This window comes from Epargyreus clarus, unplaced genomic scaffold (genome assembly GCF_041222505.1).
Source record: "Epargyreus clarus isolate Ecla_fem2 unplaced genomic scaffold, WU_Ecla_fem_2.2 ptg000031l, whole genome shotgun sequence".
Lineage (NCBI taxonomy): Eukaryota > Metazoa > Arthropoda > Insecta > Lepidoptera > Hesperiidae > Epargyreus > Epargyreus clarus.
Genome location: NW_027332236.1, coordinates 10,366,577 through 10,388,870, shown reverse-complemented (window position 1 = coordinate 10,388,870; position 22,294 = coordinate 10,366,577). Strand labels below are relative to the sequence as shown.

Below are 22,294 nucleotides of genomic sequence, written 5' to 3'. Positions count from 1 at the left end.
ATAAAGTTACCTTGTAATTCCGTGTAAGCAACACAATAGCCTATCATGATATCGACTTCGATTAGTGCAGTCTTATGGTTTTGGAGTTTTTTGCATTTGTGAAGTTGTACAACATTCTTCACTGCATCAATCAATGCATGCATGAGCGCTTGTTGTAAATAAATATGAAAAAATAGCTAAGACGGGTTAGTCTTCTGAGTTACAGCAGATGTTTACAGGTTTTGTTGGTCACCAGAACAATTCTCAAGCGTAACAGATGTACACTCGTTATCGTTTGTACCCGAAAGAAATTGTTGCATACAGTTCTTTTTCCATGGGTAAAATATTCTACCCCTCTTTTCACATTTTATCTTCCTCCCATAAAATTCTTCATACCTTCTCCATTCGACACATTTCTTTTGATATTGTATAAGACTGTCGGTATTTCCCGTGCTATCATAATCGTGCTTGTATTTTAATCTTTCACTTCGAAATATTTGTTCCATGTTAGAAAGCCGGAAGGTATCATCAGTGTCTGGCGAAGGCAAGAGTTGTAACATAGTACTGTTTGTCTTCTCTCGAATTGCGTAAGAAACGTAGACAAGGTCATGATATGAAAAACAGGCAGAAAGTTGGCCGTGCTTCATCACATTATTCTCGTTAGATACTATGATTAGATCAATCCGTGAGGGTTTTTTATTGGGTTGGCGATGTGTAGCCAATGATGGTAAGATTTTTAGTCCAACTTTATTCATTACAGAAAGAACATTATTTCCGCGTAATGTATCAAGCAACTGGCAAATATTAAAGTCGCCCATCATAATAGTTTCGGCATACATCGGGCATAACTCCAGCAGTAGTGTCCGAAGTAAAGATAAATCTTTCGAAGTACTGGGTGGTCGATAATAAGCCCCCAAAAGAATTTTAACAGGTAAATTTACTTGAATGAAAATATATTCATGATTACTTTTTGTATAATGTTCAGTTGAGTTTGACGAAGTTCCGACGATCTCGTACGTAATATTGTCCCTAAGATATATTGCGACACCCCCGCCTCTCCCTGTGATCCTGTCGTTGCGAATCAAATTATAACCTGGTAGTTTGAATAAAGTAGGAGAAATCTCGTCCATATCTGGCTTTAGATACGATTCACTGACTAGAATAGCATGTATATAGCGTTCTTTTATAAATGTTAGCTCAAAATCACGAAAATGAGCAGGAATGCTTTGTGCATTTATATGAACTGCGTTAAAATTTTGATGATATCCTTCAAATTCTCGTTGTAGGTAATCTTCTAAATTCATCACTCCAGTTACATCAGACATGATTAAGTTGTCTTCTTCTGTTTCAAATATATAAATATACAATATGTAAGGGCGATATTACTTCCGTTGCCTTGTCTGCAAATCTGAAAATGAAGAAATAAACGTAGGTAAATTCCCACTAATATTATTCCTATGGTCGTATTTGTGGTGGTTAGGTCATCCATACGTAATAATTTGTTTTATTATAATCATTAAAATATATCATAACGATAAATAAATCTTTCAACAATAATTATTGAATAAATAATTATATCTTAGGCCGGTATATCTTAGGCCGGTAAGCGACTGTTCGGCTACACGAATGGTGGTTCTGTAATGCAAAAATTAAAGGAGGAATAATTTTATATATCAACATACATAATGGTTGATTCTACTTCAATAATAATGACATAAAGCACATAAAATATTATTAAAATTGGTGTCTGCAAAGTGAGCATATCATGAAACTTTTGTATCGATAGTCAATTTTATGGAAACGCAGATACGTGGACATCTGTGTTTACACAAAACTGATAAAGACCAGCAGGCGGCAATGAGCCAAATGTGGTTCGATTTCAGCGGAGATTCCACTATCGATAGGTCGCGTTCGTTTCGACATTGTAAATTATAACAACATATTGTAAAGCATCCTTCCAATAGAATTTGATAAAATTTTTGTGCATAAATTTTTTAGTGTAGTTTCTTCAAAATTGTGATATAGGAATAATATGGTGAATATGCGAAATATGTGCACGTATCGGATTATTTTAGTGAATTATTCGTCGCGTTTAAGTGCAGAACTTGTGAAATGGTCTAAATGGAACCTAAAGTTTTTTTAAAGAATATTATGAGGTTCCTGTGAAGAAAACGTGTCTTAACGTGTTCGTGGATTTCGAGGCGCGAAAAGTCATCGAAAATGTGTAAAAAGTAAACCTGAGAATGAGCCAAATATATCGTAATGTAAGTTGTACTTTGCTCTTTACAATACTTTCAAAATAGAATTAGCTCGTAGGATGTTTTATCGAAATTATTAAATAATAGGAACCTAATTATTACATAACCTTATGACAAACAAAATGGCCGACTTAACATAAAGATTTTACATTCAAAAAATTATTATTGACAAATAACTGTGCAAATATTGCGGAACGGGAATCATGCTATTTTATAATTTTTGCGATATAAGCATGCAATTAATTATTCTAATCAGGTTTACTTTTGATTCAAGTGAAATAAAACAATGAGCTATTAACCTCCTAAAAATGTTGGTGCAAAATGACTCATGAAATTTGTCAGTGAATCTGCTATGCTGTATGTACAATATATACTCGTATCCGATAATATTTCCAATTATTTTTTTAATTACAAGCTTTGTTTCCTAAATTTTGTAAAATAACCCAAAAAGGCTTTAATTTATGACATATATAGCGACCATTCAAGTCAACGATATATGTATTAAAACTGAGCTATCAATGACTCAGTGCACGTCACTGACGTGAATGGCGGGAAACGACTAGCACTGACGTGACGTCAGTGCTAGTCGTTTCCCGCCATTCCAACCGTACGCGACGCAAGTTCGACTTGTTTAACAACACGATTGTTGATGGACCCAAAGAAACTAGATCTAATCCATATTAATCTAGTTATTTATTTTATTTAAATATGACATTTTTATAATAAAAGAATAAAGAAAGTGAAATAATGCACTCACCTGTGGATTGTGTTGTATTCTTTTTTTCTTGACGTCCCGTGTCCTAATGGGAACCGGAGAGACCTTTTCAGGTTTTATATGACTGTTTTACCATGTTGCTTTTCAAGAACAATCGTTCCCGTAAAACAAGTTGGATTCTACTCGTAATGCAACATGGTAACAACATTATTGGGTGGTCTTTGTAAGATTGTCAGGATGATGTCATCGACAATCGATGTGGCTACTTGGTTAGTACTGATGTATAGTGACATGGGTATTTACTGCTGTTGATGGTGACCGGGAACAGACTCTGACCGACAATATGATGAGTTGATGCGAATTTTTTTACCGTGCTGGTCCAGATGAACTATCAAAAGTTGTTTAGTTTCATGAGCAGCTACCAAATATGCGACAAAATTGAAGATCTGAGGACCAGTTTGGTGCCGTGCTGGTCCAGATGAACTATCATAGATACGCATGAACTGTTCAAACAAAAGTTGTTTAGTTTTATGAGCAGCTACCAAATATGCGACAAAATTGAAGATCTGAGGACCAGTGCGGTACCGTGGTGGTCCAGGTAAACTATCATAGATACACATGAACTGTTCAAACAAAAGTTGTTTAGTTTTATGAGCAGCTACCAAATATGCGACAAAATTGAAGATCTGAGGACCAGTGCGGTACCGTGGTGGTCCAGGTAAACTATCATAGATACGCATGAACTGTTCAAACAAAAGTTGTTTAGTTTTATGAGCAGCTACCAAATATGCGACAAAATTGAAGATCTGAGGACCAGTGCGGTACCGTGGTGGTCCAGGTAAACTATCATAGATACGCATGGACTGTTCAAACAAAAGTGGTTTAGTTTCATGAGCACCTACCAAATATGTGACAAAATTGAAGACCCGAGGACCAGTGCGGTACCGTGGTGGTCCAGGTGAAGTATCACAGATACACATAGACTGTTCAAACAAAAGTTGTTTAGTTTTATGAGCAGCTACCAAATATGCGACAAAATTGAAGATCTGAGGACCAGTGCGGTACCGTGGTGGTCCAGGTAAACTATCATAGATACGCATGGACTGTTCAAACAAAAGTGGTTTAGTTTCATGAGCACCTACCAAATATGTGACAAAATTGAAGACCCGAGGACCAGTGCAGTGCCGTGGTGGTCCAGATGAACTATCATAGATACGCATGAACTCTTCAAACAAAAGTTGTTTAGTTCTATGAGCAGCTAACAAATATGTGACAAAATTGAAGATCTGAGGACCAGTGCGGTACCGTGGTGGTCCAGGTGAAGTATCACAGATACACATAGACTGTTCAAACAAAAGTGGTTTAGTTTCATGAGCACCTACCAAATATGTGACAAAATTGAAGACCCGAGGACCAGTGCGGTACCGTGGTGGTCCAGGTGAAGTATCACAGATACACATAGACTGTTCAAACAAAAGTGGTTTAGTTTCATGAGCACCTACCAAATATGTGACAAAATTGAAGACCCGAGGACCAGTGCGGTACCCTGGTGGTCCAGGTGAAGTATCACAGATACACATAGACTGTTCAAACAAAAGTTGTTTAGTTTTATGAGCAGCTAACAAATATGTGACAAAATTGAAGATCTGAGGACCAATGTGGTACCGTGGTGGTCCAGGTGAACTATTATAGATACGCATGGACTGTTGAAACAAAAGTTGTTAAATTTTATGAGCAGCTACCAAACATGTGCCAATATTAAAGATCTGAAGGCTAGTGTGGTGCCGTGGTGGTCCAGGTGAACTATCATAGATAGGCATGGACTGTTCAAACAAAAGTTGTTAAGTTTTATGAGCAGCTACCAAACGTGTGACAAAATTGAAGATCTGAAGGCTGTGTGAGGACCAATGTGGTACCGTGGTGGTCCAGATGAACTATCATAGATACACATGGACTGTTCAAACGAAAGTTGTTTAGTTTTATGAACACCTACCAAATATTAAATAAAATAAAAGGTCATATTGGCCTCCATGCAGAATAATTCCCATGAATTCCATACATTATCCATATGTGTTATGTCATGAATAAATACATTTAATTTACAAAGTAAATATTGCATTTCGATCTCAATGGGTAATTTAAGGTCTTGCGTATTTTAGAACAGAACGCGTATTTTAGACGATACCGCGCTATAGCGCCGACTTGTGTTTACTGAGTTACTACTAAGCGGTCACAAAGAGCGCGTCGCGGCCCTAGGTGTTCTTGTCGTCGGGCCTTATATGTTTTTTACAGATTTTCGTACAAGCGTCATTATCAGGGAAAAATTACGCGCGTGTACGAGTACGCGCGTACGCGTAGGCGCTCTATGTCTTCGCTTACTACTAACTCAGTACAATACGTCAGGTTCAGCGGCGTCAGGATTTACCTATCTCTAACGCCCTAGCGCGGCGCTAAAATACGCGTTCTGTATCAAATCAAATCAAATCAAAAATCCTTTATTTAAACAAGTATGTAGATTACAAGTTTTCGGGACTCTCCTGGTAAGTTTATATAAACCTGTGGTAGGAGACTCCGCTCTTATCTGTGGTCGCCTTTGTTTAAATAAGGTCTATGCACTTTGTTTACCATATGAACATATATACACACACATATATATATATATATTATATATACGTATATAAATACATACAATTATGAATATATACATACGAGCATAATTATACATAAATACTATTCTCAAGTCATTCATTTAATAGGTCTTCTGTTTGTTGGTAAGTTAGGGATTTTAGTAGTTGGGTTAAACTTTTTTTGCATTCAGAGTATGTCATTTCGGAAATTTTAAGTTTTCTATTTATTTTATTATAAATTTTAATAGATTGAGCTTTAAATTGCTTTGAGGCTATTACTGTTTTAGTTTTTATGTGCGGTAATACTGTATAATGACTACGTTTTTTTAAAACATTTGGATCAAATGAAATATTTTTATGAGTTTTAAGTATGCATTGTAAAATGAATAATTGCCTGACAGTTAACACATTTGCATCTTTATATAGTTTTTCAGAGCTATAAATTCTTTTTTTATGTAACATTACTTTTAAGTATAAATCTCTGTGCACGTTCAATGCTTATAAATTTGGTTTTATATGTCCCCCCCCATATTGGAATGCAATATAGTAATACTGATTGTATTAAAGAAATGTATATATACGTTATTAGTGATTTATCAGCAATATTTTTAAGGTATTTAAAAATCCAAACTAATTTTCTAGCTCTATTTGAAACTACGTCGATTTGGGGATACCATGAGAGATTTTTATCCAGAACAATACCTAAATATTTAGTACTATTAACTCTTTCTATTGGGCTGCAGTCACAGCTTTTGTAGTCAGTGTTGTTACAAAAATGAGGTGTTATTGTTAGGTTAGCATCAGGCTGGGAAGAGTCTTTAATGGAAAATGCTATAAAATTAGTTTTAGAAGTATTTAATGAGAGAGTATTATACTTTAACCATTTAATTACATTGTGTAGACCAGTTTCTGCTGATTTATAGACCTCATTCCAATTCTCACCATTGAAAAGAATAGAAGTATCATCAGCGTATGAAAATACTTTGCCATTTTTTATTTCTAATGTAGTCAAATCATTTATATAGATTAGAAACAGGGTAGGCCCAAGGACACTACCCTGCGGAACGCCGAAATTTGAAGTTAATTCATCTGAGCTTATCGTGTCACAATCTAATTTTACTCTCTGAGTCCTATTGTGGAGATAACTATTTAGTAAATTATGGAAAGTACCTCTTATGCCTATTTTTTCAAGTTTGATTAGAAGAGTTGGTAAGTATACGGTGTCAAACGCTTTTTTCAGGTCTAAAAAAACACATAAGGTTTTGCGTCTATCATCTAATTGTTTTGTAATTTGGCTAGTTAGGTCCAAAATGGCATCTTCAGTACTAATACCCTTTCTAAAACCGTATTGAGACTTTGAAATCAGACTATATTTATTTAAAAAATTGATCAAACGTGTATTTATTAACTTTTCAATAATTTTTGAAACTACTGTAAGAATAGAAATTGGTCTATAATTATTAATATCATTTCTGTTACCGCTTTTAAACACAGGATAAATTATTGAGCATTTTAAATCGGTTGGGAATATACCATATCGAAAGCAAAGGATACTAAGGTGCGTTATTATAGGGACTAATTCCTTTTTCGCCATTTTTATAAATTTAGTGGTAATGTTGTCCCATCCAGCGGCAGAGTCAGATTTAAGGTTGTTTATAATAGATTCTATTTCGGTGGCATCAGGTTCAATTATTCCAATAGTGTTTGGTTGGGTGGGCAGGGAGGCAATATAATATGCATTATTTGACTTTGAATCACTTTTGACATTACATGCTAATTTTTTTCCAATATTGTTAAAATGGTTATTAACATATTCTGCAGATTTAATTGGGGAATTCCTAAGGTTAACAAGCTCAGTTAAGCTATCTTTTTGTTTTGTAAGGTAAGTAATATTTTTTATACAACTCCATAGAGTTTTATTGTTACTTTTCGATTTATTTAATAGATCCCTTTCATAGCATTTTTTGAGATTTTTTATGGTATTGTTACAAAAGTTGCGATACCTACGATATGTTATTTTTAAAATTTCGTTATTTTTATCAAATTTTAATTGTTTTTGTAATTTATTTCTATGTTTAATGCATCTTAGAATACCCGGGGTAATCCACGGTTTAATTATTCTTTTGTTAGCAGATATTTTTATTGTAGTTGTATTCTTGTTTAGGCAATCTTTGATTATACTTATTAACTCATGGCAAAGTGTATCTGGATCCTGTAAATTTAGTAAATGTGAAATATTGTAATTTTTTAATGTAATTAAAGCATCAGTGTAATAAGTAATAGTTTTCATTTTTAGTACTTTTGGAGTAGTAATTTTATGGTAGATACATGTTAATGCCATTTTATGATCGGTGATAGTAGTATCTAGGATTGCGACCAGGGATGTAAATTTAGACATATCAAGATTGATAAAAACATGGTCTATACAACTGTTTATTCGCGTGTCAAATTTATGTCCAGGAAGTAAACTATGTGATGCCAACATATCTAGGTAAGATTCTGCATATTTATCCTTAATACCATCTATTATATTTATGTTGATATCACCCGTTAAAATTATGTTCATTTTAGTATGCATCGAATTTAGGTACTTATCAAGTGAATCTATAAAAGTATTTGGATTATTAGCAGATGGTGATCGATAAATACATATAATCACGGTATTGTGGACATAAACCTCAAGACAAGAAGCGCCAAAAAGTGTAACTTCTTTAACTGAATGTTTTAATGATTCATTTATAAATAGAACCACACCATCATTTTGATTGTTTTTTTTAATCGTGCTATATGTCTGGTAATGTTCTTTGAGAGGAAGTGGTTTATGGGGATCAATTCTGCATTCAGTCAGGATAATAATGTCTATGTCTAGTTTAAGCAATTGCATGTTTATTTCAAGGTCATCTAGATTAGATCTTTTGTGAATACTTCTTATATTTTGCGTAATAAATGAGAATTCTGGATTACCTGAAGGAAGATGCTTAGATAACTCAGTAATTGGGCAGTTTACGGATTGGGTGTGATTTAGGGAGTCTAATTCCTTGATAACTGCTATTTGATTATCCATTGTCAGGTTCTATAAGACTATAGTTGTTATTTATACTAGTAGGTATGCTGTCAGTGTATATAGTTTTATAAACATGTAATATATAATATCTTAAAGTTAGAAATATTATTTTTATATATATCAAATAAATAAAAGAAAATAACCAATATGCACAACTAAACATTAATATAATATGATAGATAATTATTAATAAATATAAATACGAATAAATAATAATAGTATATTTACTTATTAGGACATGACCATCACAATATTTGCTTACATTGGTATCTCTAAAATTTTTAACGAATACTAGTCATTTAATTAGTTGATGTATTTGTGATTCCTTGGTGATATTAAGTATTGGAGAATCATCATCACGCCGAAGGTACACCTTACCGTAGTTTGTCCAACAGTATTTGTAATTATTTGCTTGTTTAAATCCTCGAGCCAAGAAGTATAATCTGGATGAATATGGAGTCAGATTTTCAGACACAAATATAGGGATATCAGAGTTAGCTTTGAAACCCATGTGTTTCGCACTTATCTTACTAGTTTTATATTTTATGTTGTAAATTTTGGCTGCTTTAAGAATTTCCGTTTTTGTAAAGGTGTTAGTTAGCTCAACTATGAGTGTACTTCTTTCCTGGTTTTGTTTCTTTATTTTAATTATATCTTTTACTTCAGACTTATCCAGTTTTACTTGTAGGGTTTCACATAATTTAGTTACCATCTGTAGTAGGTCTTTCTTATTTTCACTTCCTTTTAGCGGTACATTTTTAAGTTCAATATTTGTTTTCTTCTCAGTTCTCTGGATCTCTTCAAGTTTATTTTCAAGTAAAATTATCTGTTCCCTGTCCTTCTTTTGTTGAGTTTCTAATTGTTCAATTTTTTTCTTGAGTTCCAAATTTTCCTCTGTCAAGTGCAATAGTGTACTTTGTGTTAAATTATTCGATTGCTGAATCTCTTTCAACGTAGATATAACAGTATTTATCTGTGTACTTTGGGATTCTGTAAGTTTGTTTATTAGTTCTTTCATTTCATTTTTTATGTCTAATGTTATATCTTCGACTTGTGCTAAATTTATTTCGGAATGTCTCTTCCTTTTATTTCTTGCGGTTATATAAACTGGTGGAGAGATTTGGTCCAAGGTCGGTATATCCGGAGAAGAATGTGCCTTTTCAGGAGTACGCATCATCGCCGTTACAATTATTATTATTATTATTATTGTATGACCAGTCCTTAAATGTTACATGAGATATTTTTATATCACCTACTAAGAAAACCTGAGTCTCTTGTTGTCTTGAATATTTATATCATTCTCATATCAAGTTTTAGTTTTGCATACAACGCATTCAACATAAATATATTAATTTTATATTCTCGAAAACTTGCCGTCTTATCAAAGTGCGAATGTTATCTTATCACTTAACTGCGCAAAAAAGTAGTGTATATGCCTGTATTTACGATAATAATTATATGAGTATTTTACATTTTATTCTTGTAAGCGTAAGGAATATATTACGTACTGTACGTTACGTACACTTGGAAAAAATTACAGGTGCATAATTTATTCCTTACTCATTATTTATCAAACCTTGGGCAAAAGCTGCTTAGGAGCAAAAAAGTTTAATGTGCTTAGGTACTTGCTAAATCCTACCGCGTTTCGGGATTAATAGGGAAGTACATAAAAAATCCCGCCGCGTTCCAGTAGGAATTTAAAATCATTCATATTATCAATAAAAAAAAAAAATGAAATACTAGTTTTTGCCCGCGTTTAAAAGAAAATAATATGACATACTAACATACATAAAACTGAACATTCGTACCTTCATTGCAATGACAGTAGCGCCATCTGGCGAAAATTGGTCGTACCAACTCTGTACTATAAGGTACCAACCATAAATATATAAAGTACCAACTCTGTACCAACTCTCAACACTAATATACTATATCTTTCGACACGATGTTTTCCTTCAGCGTTTCACAAGTGATAATTAATGTCTATAACATAACTTTAAAAAAATAATAAGAGATGTATGCGTGATTTCAACCTCGGACCCCTCGATCAAGAGACTGAGCTAACTAGGCTATCACTCCTACATTACTTTTTAATAATAAAAAATAACTCCGATCTGTACTTTCTTCTTCAGGAATCGCGCTGCAGCGTATGACCAGGACGCTTCGAGGACAGCTCCGGTACTTGCAGATGGCGGCGCTTTCATGTTCCAAGATCAACTTCGATATCCTCTACAACGCGCTTCAACGTTTCAATTATACATATTTTTGGTTAAATAAACTAGATTTATGATAATCTGCTCAACCTAAATAGATTTATGAATTTAAGTTGACTATTCCTCCTCAAGTGGGACTACAATCCTATCTGGAGTAGATTATAGATGTCCACGGGCGGCAGTGGCCACTTACCATCAGTTGGACTGCATGCTCGTCTGCTACTCCTATATTATAAAAAAATGTCCTCATTAACCATCAGAATATTCTTTTAGCATAGTTTAAGTTCTATCAACATAAATTAATAATAAATTAGTTATTTTCAAATGTGTGGATTATTATTTCTATTCAAATATTGTATTGGGTCACGTTTCAACCCAAAGAAGTAAATACACAATTACTCCCAGCGAGCCTAGGGAAAACAAATAATTTTGGCCAAGTACGAGTCGAACTTGAGGGTTCCGTACCACTAAATTTTAATTTATTTAATTTGTACACAGAATTAATGCACACATAATAGCAAACATCTTTTGTCGCAGAAAAATTTTTGATATGTTTTTGTATAAGCTTATCAATACTCATATTGATAGTACATACCTATTATCAAAGCTACGTTTAGCAATACCTAACAGATTACCTAGACAACTGAAATATCTTCCATTTTTGCAAACTAAAACACGATCAAACTTAGGCCATCACTCACCTATAAATAGAATTACAAGATATTATAACTCTGTGCATAATTTATTTATTGAAGCCGATGTAGATGTGAGCAATAGTAATAGTAATACACTGGATCAGCCTTTAACAGTAAACAAAATTGATTTATTATCTAATAGTTTAAAGAAAGAAAGAAATAATAACTTTATTACGTAATGCATTGTACACACACATGACAACGAAAAATTATCTTAATTAATTACAAAATAGTGGGATATGGCTAAATCGAAAACTTAAGATACACAATATAGCAACACAAAAGAATAAAAAAAGAAAAAAATACAACAGTTAAAAAGATACGTTCCTGCATATCCCTATGCTTGTATGTATACATTGCATATGGAAAAGGCACTCACTCAGCATTGATGGTATACTTGATTTTAAAAGAACACGGTATACTTGATTTTAAAAGAAATATCTGGAAGACACTAAGATAATATATTCATTTCTTCTTTTTATAATAAAGTATTGTTTACTTACTTGTATAATAATTATTTAAATTAATTTAAAAATAATTGATTTGTATAAAAATTAATGAATTTTATGATTTAGAAATTTTCTGTAATATTATGATGGATTTTGTCTTTTCTTTTTTTTGTTATTAAAAAAAAATTAAATTCATATATCACTTTAGAGAAGGTAGAATATTTTTTTTTTACTTTTATAATTATGTCCTTGATTTATTTTTTAATAATCAAGAATATTGTTTTTGTTTTAAATATCAATAATTGCAATTTATCTTTAATGTAATATTTCAATATTATATAATGCTATGTTTTTTTAATGCTATAATTGATTGTACATTTATTATTCACTTTTGTCTCACATATCATAACTGTATTATTTTCGTTTAATTTTAGTGAATTGTAGTTTGTACCTATAATTGAGGTGACACTCACCAACATTGTAAATCTAAACTTATAAGATGTAATAGTGTTAACCTTGTTGGAACAACTTATGAATGAATAAATAAATATTATAGAAATACACTGCTTATTTAAAAATTAAGATTGAAGTGCACATACGAAAGCGAATTCAGCTTGAAAAAACTAAACTAAATTATAAACTATTAAGGTCATAATTAAGGATATTTATTTTTTGGATTCCTTACCCAAAGGGTAAAAATTTATTAGTACCCTATTACTAAGCCTCTGCTATCTGTCCGTCTGTCATTGGGCTCCAGGGCCGGATTTAAGGGAGGGCAATCGGGGCGGTAGCCCCGGGGCGTCCACAAAAGAGGGGCCCCACAATAGAGACGTCGGATTTTTTTTTAATTCCGACTAGTAAACACTAGTAAATATATATATATATTTTTCGCTGTTTTACCTTTATCTACAGTACTTTGTACAAACATGAATACCAACAACACTATAATACAATGAATATAAACAAGAAGAATCTACCTGCGTTTCACAAAATATTTATTGAAAAACTCAACTGAAAAAATTGTTCATTTTATTCGGAAAATAATTTGAGGCCAGGGGGCCTCCACTCCTTTGTTGCCCCAAGGCCTCTAGACCTCTAAACCCGGCCCTGTTGGGCTCCATATCTTGGATAAATTGTGGATTCTTAGTAATAGGGTTCCCTTTCTACCCGTTGGGTACGGTGGCACTAAAAATTATAATTTAATCTATTCACACGGTACTGTTTAAATCTTTGAGATTTGCATTTGAATTTATTGACCTTCAAAGTAGCATATTTCATCATCATCATCATCATCATCATCATCATCATCATTAAGATAAATAAATGTGTATACTAAAATGGAAATCATAAATTGAAATTCAAATCTCGTTTACCACAAACATTTTTTAACAAGAAAATACAACCGACTTCTATGTCACTGCAAAGTAAAAAATAATTGAAATAAATGTTGGTTTAGTACATATTTCTGAAGTTGGCGCCCAATATATTTCGTTGGATAACGATGTAAACAGCGCGTCTAATATGAGTGAAAATATGGTTGAGGCAGGAGGCACCTCTGCATTATCAGGGTTGAAGAGTTGAAGGTCGAATTTTCCATAATATATATCTGCTCATTAACCTTATTAAATATTCCTAAGCTTCAAATGCCTATCTTGTATGGTTGAGGCACGAGGCACCTCTGCATTATCAGGGTTGAAGAGTTGAAGGTCGAATTTTCCATAATATATATCTGCTCATTAACCTTATTAAATATTCCTAAGCTTCAAATGCCTATCTTGTATGGTTGAGGCACGAGGCACCTCTGCATTATGAGGGTTGAGGATTTGAAGGTCTAATTTTCCATCATATATCTCTGCTTATCAATGTTATTAAATATTTGTAAGTTTCAATTGCCTATCTTGTGTGGTGGAGGCAGGAGGCACCTCTGCATTATCAGGGTTGAAGAGTTGGAGGTCAAATTTTTCATCATATATCTTTGCTTATCAACCTTATTAAAAATTCGTAAGCTCCAAATGTCTTACTTGTATGGTTGAAGCAGGAGGCACCTCTGCATTATCAGGGTTGAAGAGTTGAAGGTCTAATTTTCCATCATATCATGTTAATCTAGATACGCAATGTTTATTTTTAAGTTTCATGAGAATTAAATGGGCAAAAGGTAAGTTATCATATAAAATATGTTAAAAGCAGGGTAGTGATGATGAGTTCCACCCCATAACTCAAAGTTCTAATCATCAGATCATCATTATGTTCAGGTATGAAAGTACCGCAATGAAACACCTTTCATATGAATAAAATCGTCATATACATCGAATTAACGTCAAACGTTCCTTTGCACTGGATAATAGTGTTACACTTGAATAACGTTTTAAAATATATTCAATTAAAAATAATTGTACACGAAATTTAACTCTTTACGCAAAATATGTTAATTTCAGTTACTTTTATAAAACTAATCGAAACTCGAAAACTGGATAAGGGTGTCTAAATATTTACTTAATTTAATTAATAATAATAATACATGTCAAACAAAATGAAGTAAGTCTGTTTAACTGCGTATGCCGGAACACAATCAAGACTATGGTGCGAAAGAGAAGACTCTAGTGTTCATGTCTCATTTTCTCTTGGATAAGGAATAGACAAATTATTCATTCTTTTACATCACTCGGCAGGAATAAAACAATGTTGTTTTAAGGAGGTCGTGGTACGAATCAAAATAATGTTGATGTAATATTGAAATAAAACATTCCGGAACTATGACGGTTTTTAACCCTTAATAAGCCATAGGACTATTATTTCCCACCTCAAAGTTGCCCACAAACTTATTTTTCTTTTTTTTATTTCTACAGATATAATAAAATAAATCGAACGTATATTAAGATCGGTAGTTTTTCTAAGTTTTTTTGTCTGCTGTCAATATCAATGGTCATTCAAAGTGAAGAGTTCATTTTAACGGTCATTTTCTCCCAAAATTTGAAATAGTTTTTGAAACTACGCCCAGAAAAAATCCTCTAAGTATGCAATTGTTTTTATTTCGTAAAGTAGAACATGTATTTTATCTATTAATATAAAGATAACGTACGAAATAAGTTACGTTGGTATATTTTTTCTCATTCGAAAATAGTGGGAAATTATTAACCTATAGCCGTGTATGAATTCTTCAAGTGGGAAATTGTTTCCCTATAACCTTTAAGGATTACGAAATGTTTTGATTATTTTTAGAATCATAAGTAAATAATACAAAAGAGTTGATTAATTATATTTGTTTAATCTTATAATAAATAATTCATTTAATGTTGCATTGTCTATTTTTTTCCCTGTATAAAAATCGACGAGTAAAGACGCTGACAAAATTTAGTCAAGTGGTAAATTATTATGTTCATGGCTATAGGGAAATAATTTCCCACTGCAAAAAAAAAACTACTTGCTACCTACTAATTTATTTTTTAGTATTCAAGTCTTTAATCTCAATATAACCTCGTACTGGTATATTAAAATCAACTTGTTTGAAGCCATGGCCGATTAAGGGTTAAAAGATGGGGGTAGGCCCCCTGTATCGTTTGACTACTTATTTAATAATAATTTACAATGTTTGGTACATACAAGTGAACAATGCCCTCCTCTATACTAAGCATAGCTTGTATCAATAAAAGGCAGGGCTCTTCACAGAAATGTTTCAGTTTATAGACATTAATGTTATAAACATGGTTAACAGTCATATGATTAGCTATAAAAATAGTTAATTTACAAAAATCTAAAGAAATAAACAGAAAGTGTATTTTACGTGTGTAGTGTGTTATAGATGGTCTATGAGAATGTTTTAAATGAGAATGAGAATTTTAAATGAGATTGTTTGAAAAAAGTAAAAATTACATAAATTTAAATAGGAGTACATTGAATTAATTGATTGATGCAGCTGGAGTTATGTCACACCATACGTATTTATCATTTATATAGTGACTAACATTATAATACGTGCGGAAGCCGAAAACATATTTACCTTGTCCTGGTAAAAATACGCACATGGCCATAATGGGAATAAAATATGCGTATTTTCATTACAGGCACATTTATTACGCTAGAATAAGATAAAACAGGAAAATAATCACCAACTCCCGTAACATGTCACCACAATATTACACATAGTGACCGATTTAGAAACAACAAGGAAAGGATTCGTGTTAATTGTTAGTTTCGAAGCAATTTTGTGACATACTAGTCTTGTGTAATGAAGTGGTCTTCGTAATTTCAGGTGAGTTCATTGTCACCAATACCCTCCTTAGCACATTGGTATGCAAACCAGATAGCCCTCTCTGGGCCCGCTGGAATGGTGTACACACACGAGCGAACAAGTGTGTGCGTACTTAGAATATAAGTTTTTTTTTGTTTTAATTGTCTTTGCTAACATAGGCTAAGTTGTCTTTAACACTAATCCCTTGTTTGTTGTACACTAACATAGATTGCAGAAAATATGTACTAACCACTATGGACTGTAAAAAATAGGTCTGAAATAAAGAAATATTATTATTATTTCTATTAAAGTACCTGGATGACCGAGCTTTTCTCGGTGTTGTAACAATAAAACAAAAATACCAATTATTTGAAATAAATATGACCAGTGCTTAGTTTTAGTGTTTAATCAGGAACAAGTAAAAAAAGAGAAATCATAAAAGAAACAATCAGACCGAGATTTGAACCCGGATTCCTGCGTTTTAAAGTACCTTCATAAATGGTGTCGAAATTTAGCTTTGTATTCTGATGATATTGTAGGAGGTTATTATTCAATGAAAACACGGTTAAAATACATTTTCTGAAAATAAAACCTATAAAGCGCCCCCTAAACCCCCTAAATATAAAATTTCAAGAATATCGTTGGAGCCGTTTCCGAGACTTGCTCGTTTAAAGGTATTAGATTGAATAATTGGCCAAGTCCGACACGGAGGTTTTCGTACAACCTATTTTGCATTACTTTTTTATTTTTAACACGTTTTTATTACCTTGGGTTGTATGTATGTATGTACGTATGTATGTAGGTATGTATGTAAGTAACAAGTAACGGAATCTTTGAACCCGATTTCTGTACACTTTGAACGTTCAGTTTAATTCAAAATTCTGAAGAGTTATCAAAAACCGATGATAATACACGATTTTAATAATTTTGTACCATTGTCCTTATAAACATCCTCAGGATTAACGATTTTCGAGGCGAGATTGTTCATGCGCCTTAGAAAAAGTTAATCCCAAGGTACTAGATTGCAAATAATTATTGCTTTTTAGTTTCAATAAGGCGTAACTGTTATAGCGTGATTTTTAGTTTAGAAAATATTAATGTTATTTCCCTAAAAATGTTCTCAAACATATCTATAATGCCCTCTTGTAGAATGATTGATAGGATTCCGTACTCAAAGGGTAGATACTTATCAACATCTTCAGGATTAACGATTTCCGAGGCGAGATTGTTCACGCACCTTACAGAAAATTCATCGCAAAGTTACTAGATTGATTTTTAGTTTTGAAAAATATTAATGTTATTTCCCTGTAACTCAAATGTTCTGAAACATATCTATAATGCCATCTTGTAGAACTTTATTATATATTTAAAACATGAAATTAAATACTAATTAAAATAAATTTAACTATATACAAATAATTAAAGTACCTAAACATAACCTACAATTTTAAATTAAAATAATTTTAAATTAATCTTGTACAATGATTTTTAGGATTCCGTACTCAAGGAGTAAAACGAAACCCTCCGCTGCCTGTTCGTGTGTCACTGAGCTTTAACTCTAAACCGTAATAGATAGACACTTGATTTTTTTAACAAACGATGCATAATGGTGGTCGCTATAACAACAAATACTAAAAATTAATAAAATAAATATAGTTAAAAAAACTAAAAAACACGCTTTTATGATAGAATAAACTAAAAAGTAGAAAATAATTTTCAATCTAATTAACGAACAGTAAATAGTATAATTGTGGAAAAAGTGTGGGTTGCTTTTCGAATCTGATAAATGGAGGATGAAATTAGTCATAGATTAGTAAAGATTACTTGCTCCTAACAAGAAAATGTAACCTTTTGACAATTGTCACTGTCATCTATTTTCGTGTTTGAAAATATTAAAAAAATGTAGTTTTTAGATCATTTACGAATGAAACGATATTTCTTCTCACTTTTTCTTCGATTTTGTGCCTTAACTGCGCATGTCAGCATTATTCCGCGTAAATTACACCATGACAGCCATTAAACATAAGTCATTTAATGGCTTCCTTCAATTACAAGGCGGTGAGTTCATTTTTTCATTTTCAAGTCAAAAATCATTTTTTTATAATATAGGAGTAGCAGACGAGCATGCAGCCACACAGGGTTCTACCACCTTCAATTGTCTATCTGTTACGGTTCAAGAGATATAGCCCTGTGATAGATGGACAGCGGAGGCTTAGTAATAGAGTTCCGTTTTACCTTTTAGGTACGGAACCGTCAAAACTCTATATACGTATAAATTATCTTTCATACACTATATATGTTACAGTCAAAGTAATAAATAACACGATATTAATCAGCCATTATATATAATATCTTTAACGACTTGGATAAAGTAATAAAACATGTATAGGTAAAGGTTATAAGTGTCTTGTCTGGACAGTGAGGACCTTAAGTTAGTTTAGTTTTCCTTGAGCATAATTATATTTTTTGTAATTTTATAATGATCCACATGTCGAAAAATAGACATGTCGAGATGTTTTACGCCCTGTCTTTACACGATGTATGTGAGTCAACTATGGCACAATACAAATAGATATGATGAGTAATGAGTAGGTATGGATTATCCGGCCGGTTATCCGTCCGGATTCCGACCTACAAAACTTTCAGTTAACATTATTCTGTACTATACTATATTACAACTTACAATAATATTTTTACACACTTAGAATCTATCTTCACACGAATATAATTCGAATATAATTTATTAATAGTCAGATAAAGTTCATATTTACGAGACGTTATACGATGTGAAGTTCGCCATCTTTATTTTTTGACCTTGGGCAAGCCGAACCGAAGCCGACCAATCACAACAGTGTACTTGATACACTGTTGTGATTGGTCGGCTTCGGTTCGACAATGATCGGAGTCAATCGGAGATAGTCGGTAACGACCGAGTATAAGCCACGAATGAAATAAACCACAATATAATTCCCAGATTGACCTCTTTAAACCAGCGAGTCTCATACATAAAGGAGGTCTTTTAAAGTGGATCATAGAGCTCGTAAACGATAAAGTAATAAGCTATATGAATTGCATGTTTAAAGTATATATGATAAGATAGTAGTTTGGTGTCCTCAATATGTTACTTCATCTTCAACCCATTATTGTCCCACTGCTGGGCAGGGTCTCCTCTCAGAATGAAAAGGATTAGGCCATAGTCCACCGCGCTGGCCAAGTGCGTATTGGTAGACTTTACACCTCTTGAGTTTTTTTTTAAACCTCTTAGGTATGCAGGTTTCCTCACGATGTTTTCCTTCGCCGTTTAAGCAAGTGATAATTCATTTCTAATAAACACATAATTTTGAAAAATCAGAGGTGGGAGGTCTGGGATATGAACCTCTGACCTCTCGATCGAGAGACCGAGTTTCTTAACCACTAGGCTATCACTGCTTAATCCTTGTGGCAATACGCTACTTATTCGCAGCGTGTAGAGACCATACAGCGCTCATTTACGAGACATTTGGCATGTCTCTCACTTGGCATATCTCATCGCAGTACCTATGGCATACGCCTATAATACTTTAAAATTATGTCACTTAACAACCGTCGTCTGCTACTAAGTATAATGTTTCTGAAAAAACTTATATCTGAAAACATAGATTGCAGTCACTTACTGCAAAAGATAAATATAAACGTTCCTTACCAATATCCACGATATCCCTAACCAAAGTTTTTAGTGTATCAAGCAGAAATGGTCTCTTCAAAATCTCTCCGCTGTGCAGAATGTGTAATAAATACAACCGAGCACGTGCCTCATTTTTAGACATCGATATTGATATCGATGATTCGTGTCTTTCGTTTAAAAACAAACTAACGACTCATTTTCTTACTTTTAAAATTGAAGTTGCTACTTTAACATTTTGTCTGTAACATTTTGTTTGTTTTTAGCCCTAAATCTTAGCGAATACTATTTAACCCAGCCAGGTAACCCAAGCACGCACCTCTGATTTTTCAAAGTTATGTGCGTATTAGAAATGAATTATCACTTGCTTAACGGTGAACGAAAACATCGTGAGGAAACCTATATACCTGAGAGATATATAAAAAAAAAATCATAAAGGTATGTGAAGTCTACCAATACGCACTTGGCCAGCGCGGTGGACTGTGGGCTGTGACTGTGGCCTTCTCATTCTGAGAGGAGACCCGTGCCCAGCAGTGGGACAGTAATGGGTTCGTGACGATGATGATGATGACTATTTAGCATCCTATTATATTTGTCTTTTTTCTCACAAGAAGCAATAACATGTCTTTGGCTTATTACGAGAATGCTGTATTTATATATATACATACTTATAATTGTCATGTATATAGGGTACATTATTACTATTGTATTTAAATTTTTAGTTATGTATACTATGCTGTTTGTATGTCAAAATAAATAAATAAAAAAAAATAAGATGATTATTACTTTTTACAACAGTAAAGTACGATGGCGCCACTGTCGCTCAAGATAGTGCTGGACAACGGAGTTGTGACGAGGACTGTACTCTTTGACACCAGAACCACAGTGAAGGAAGCCAATGACGTCGTCATCGAAAAGTTTCAAACTCTGGGCGTCGACCACAACAGCGAGGGTGGGTGGTATTTACATTATTTTATAATATACCTATTATTGATTATTGACGACCCACGTGGCGGAGCGATCACTATTCCGGTTTGATGCGCAAGGGGTCCCGGGTTCGATACCCGGCCAGACAGATATTTAAATGATTAGATTGATTTAGATTTCTGTTTCTGGCTCTTGGTGTTTGTGTATTTGTGTTTGTGTATTTCCCTAACTTGATACGCACTTCCCACTTTCCTCACTATCTCTTTACCTTTTCCATGCATAGGTAGTCTGGAAGCGATCGCTGCTTAGCGATAAGGCCGCCTATTGCATACGATTAACCTATATAATTGTGTACTATTGTTATGTTCTATTGAAGTGTGCAATAAAGAATATCTATCTATCTATCTATTTGTCTGTGTGTGTATCCATGGCAGCCACGACACGTGGAATTCAAGTGTGGGGCTGTGAGTGTAGAAAGCCTTTATTTATATGCATGCATATGGACATCTGTAATCGGCCGCTATCCCTGAGGACTAGCTGGATCCTCGGAAAAGTACTATTATGTCTACCTTACTAAACCCTTCAAACCAAAATGCAGCAACGCTTGACATTAGATACTATTATAAGGCAAAATAGAGGTGGCGGTGATGCCGCCGGAGTCGAACTATAAAGGGTTCTACGACCAATAAAATTAATATTATATGATATTTTAAAACTGAGTATTATGATGTCAAAGTAATCTTATATATAAAATTCTGGTGTCACAATGTTAGTTACCGTACTCCTCCGAAACGGCTTCACCGATTTTCACCAAATTTTAAATGCATATTCAGTAGGTCTGAGAATCGGCTACTATCTATTTTTCATACCCCTAAGTGAAAAGGGTTGTTCACCCTTAACATTTTTTTTATTTATATGGCAACACAACGTTTGCCGGGTCAGCTAGTTATAAAGTAAAAACCGAGCCTGTTAGGGTACGAACAATAATAAAAGGTCAGAACTCAATTTTTTATACTATAAGAGAAGACGAGCAGAGAGTTCACTGCCATCCATGGACATCTGTAATTAACCCCAAGTAAGATAAAATTTCTATCTGGGGGCACAGATGCGCCGCTACTTCTGAGGACTAAGTTGGAATGCCTTGGAAAAGTATGGGTCTCGTACTACAACCTGTAAACCTGAACACAGCAGTGATTAACACTGCTGTTATGAGGCAGAGGGAAGTTTGGCGGTGGTGCCGCCGGAGTCGAAAAACAAAAGGTTCTAACACCTTTTATGACAATATTAAACAAAAAAGACCTTTTTTTCTTTTAAGACCATAAGCTTTTTATAAGTTTAATAGTAATGGTTGACGTCGATGATCCTGTTCATTTTTCCCCCAGAATACGGCTTGTTCTTAACGTCAGCCGATTATGAAAAATCTGGAATATGGCTGGAAAGCCATAGAACCCTGGACTTCTACATGCTTCGCGATGGTG

General features: G+C 33.4%; 1 long non-coding RNA gene across 1 annotated transcript; it reads left to right on the top strand.

Moving 5' to 3' along the window:
* Positions 1–16,212: 16,212 nt before the first annotated feature.
* On the top strand, positions 16,213–22,289 carry LOC140754659 (uncharacterized). Its single transcript, XR_012103685.1, has 3 exons — positions 16,213–16,249; positions 20,688–20,848; positions 22,199–22,289. It is a non-coding gene; the product is annotated as an uncharacterized LOC140754659 (long non-coding RNA).
* Positions 22,290–22,294: the final 5 nt, after the last annotated feature.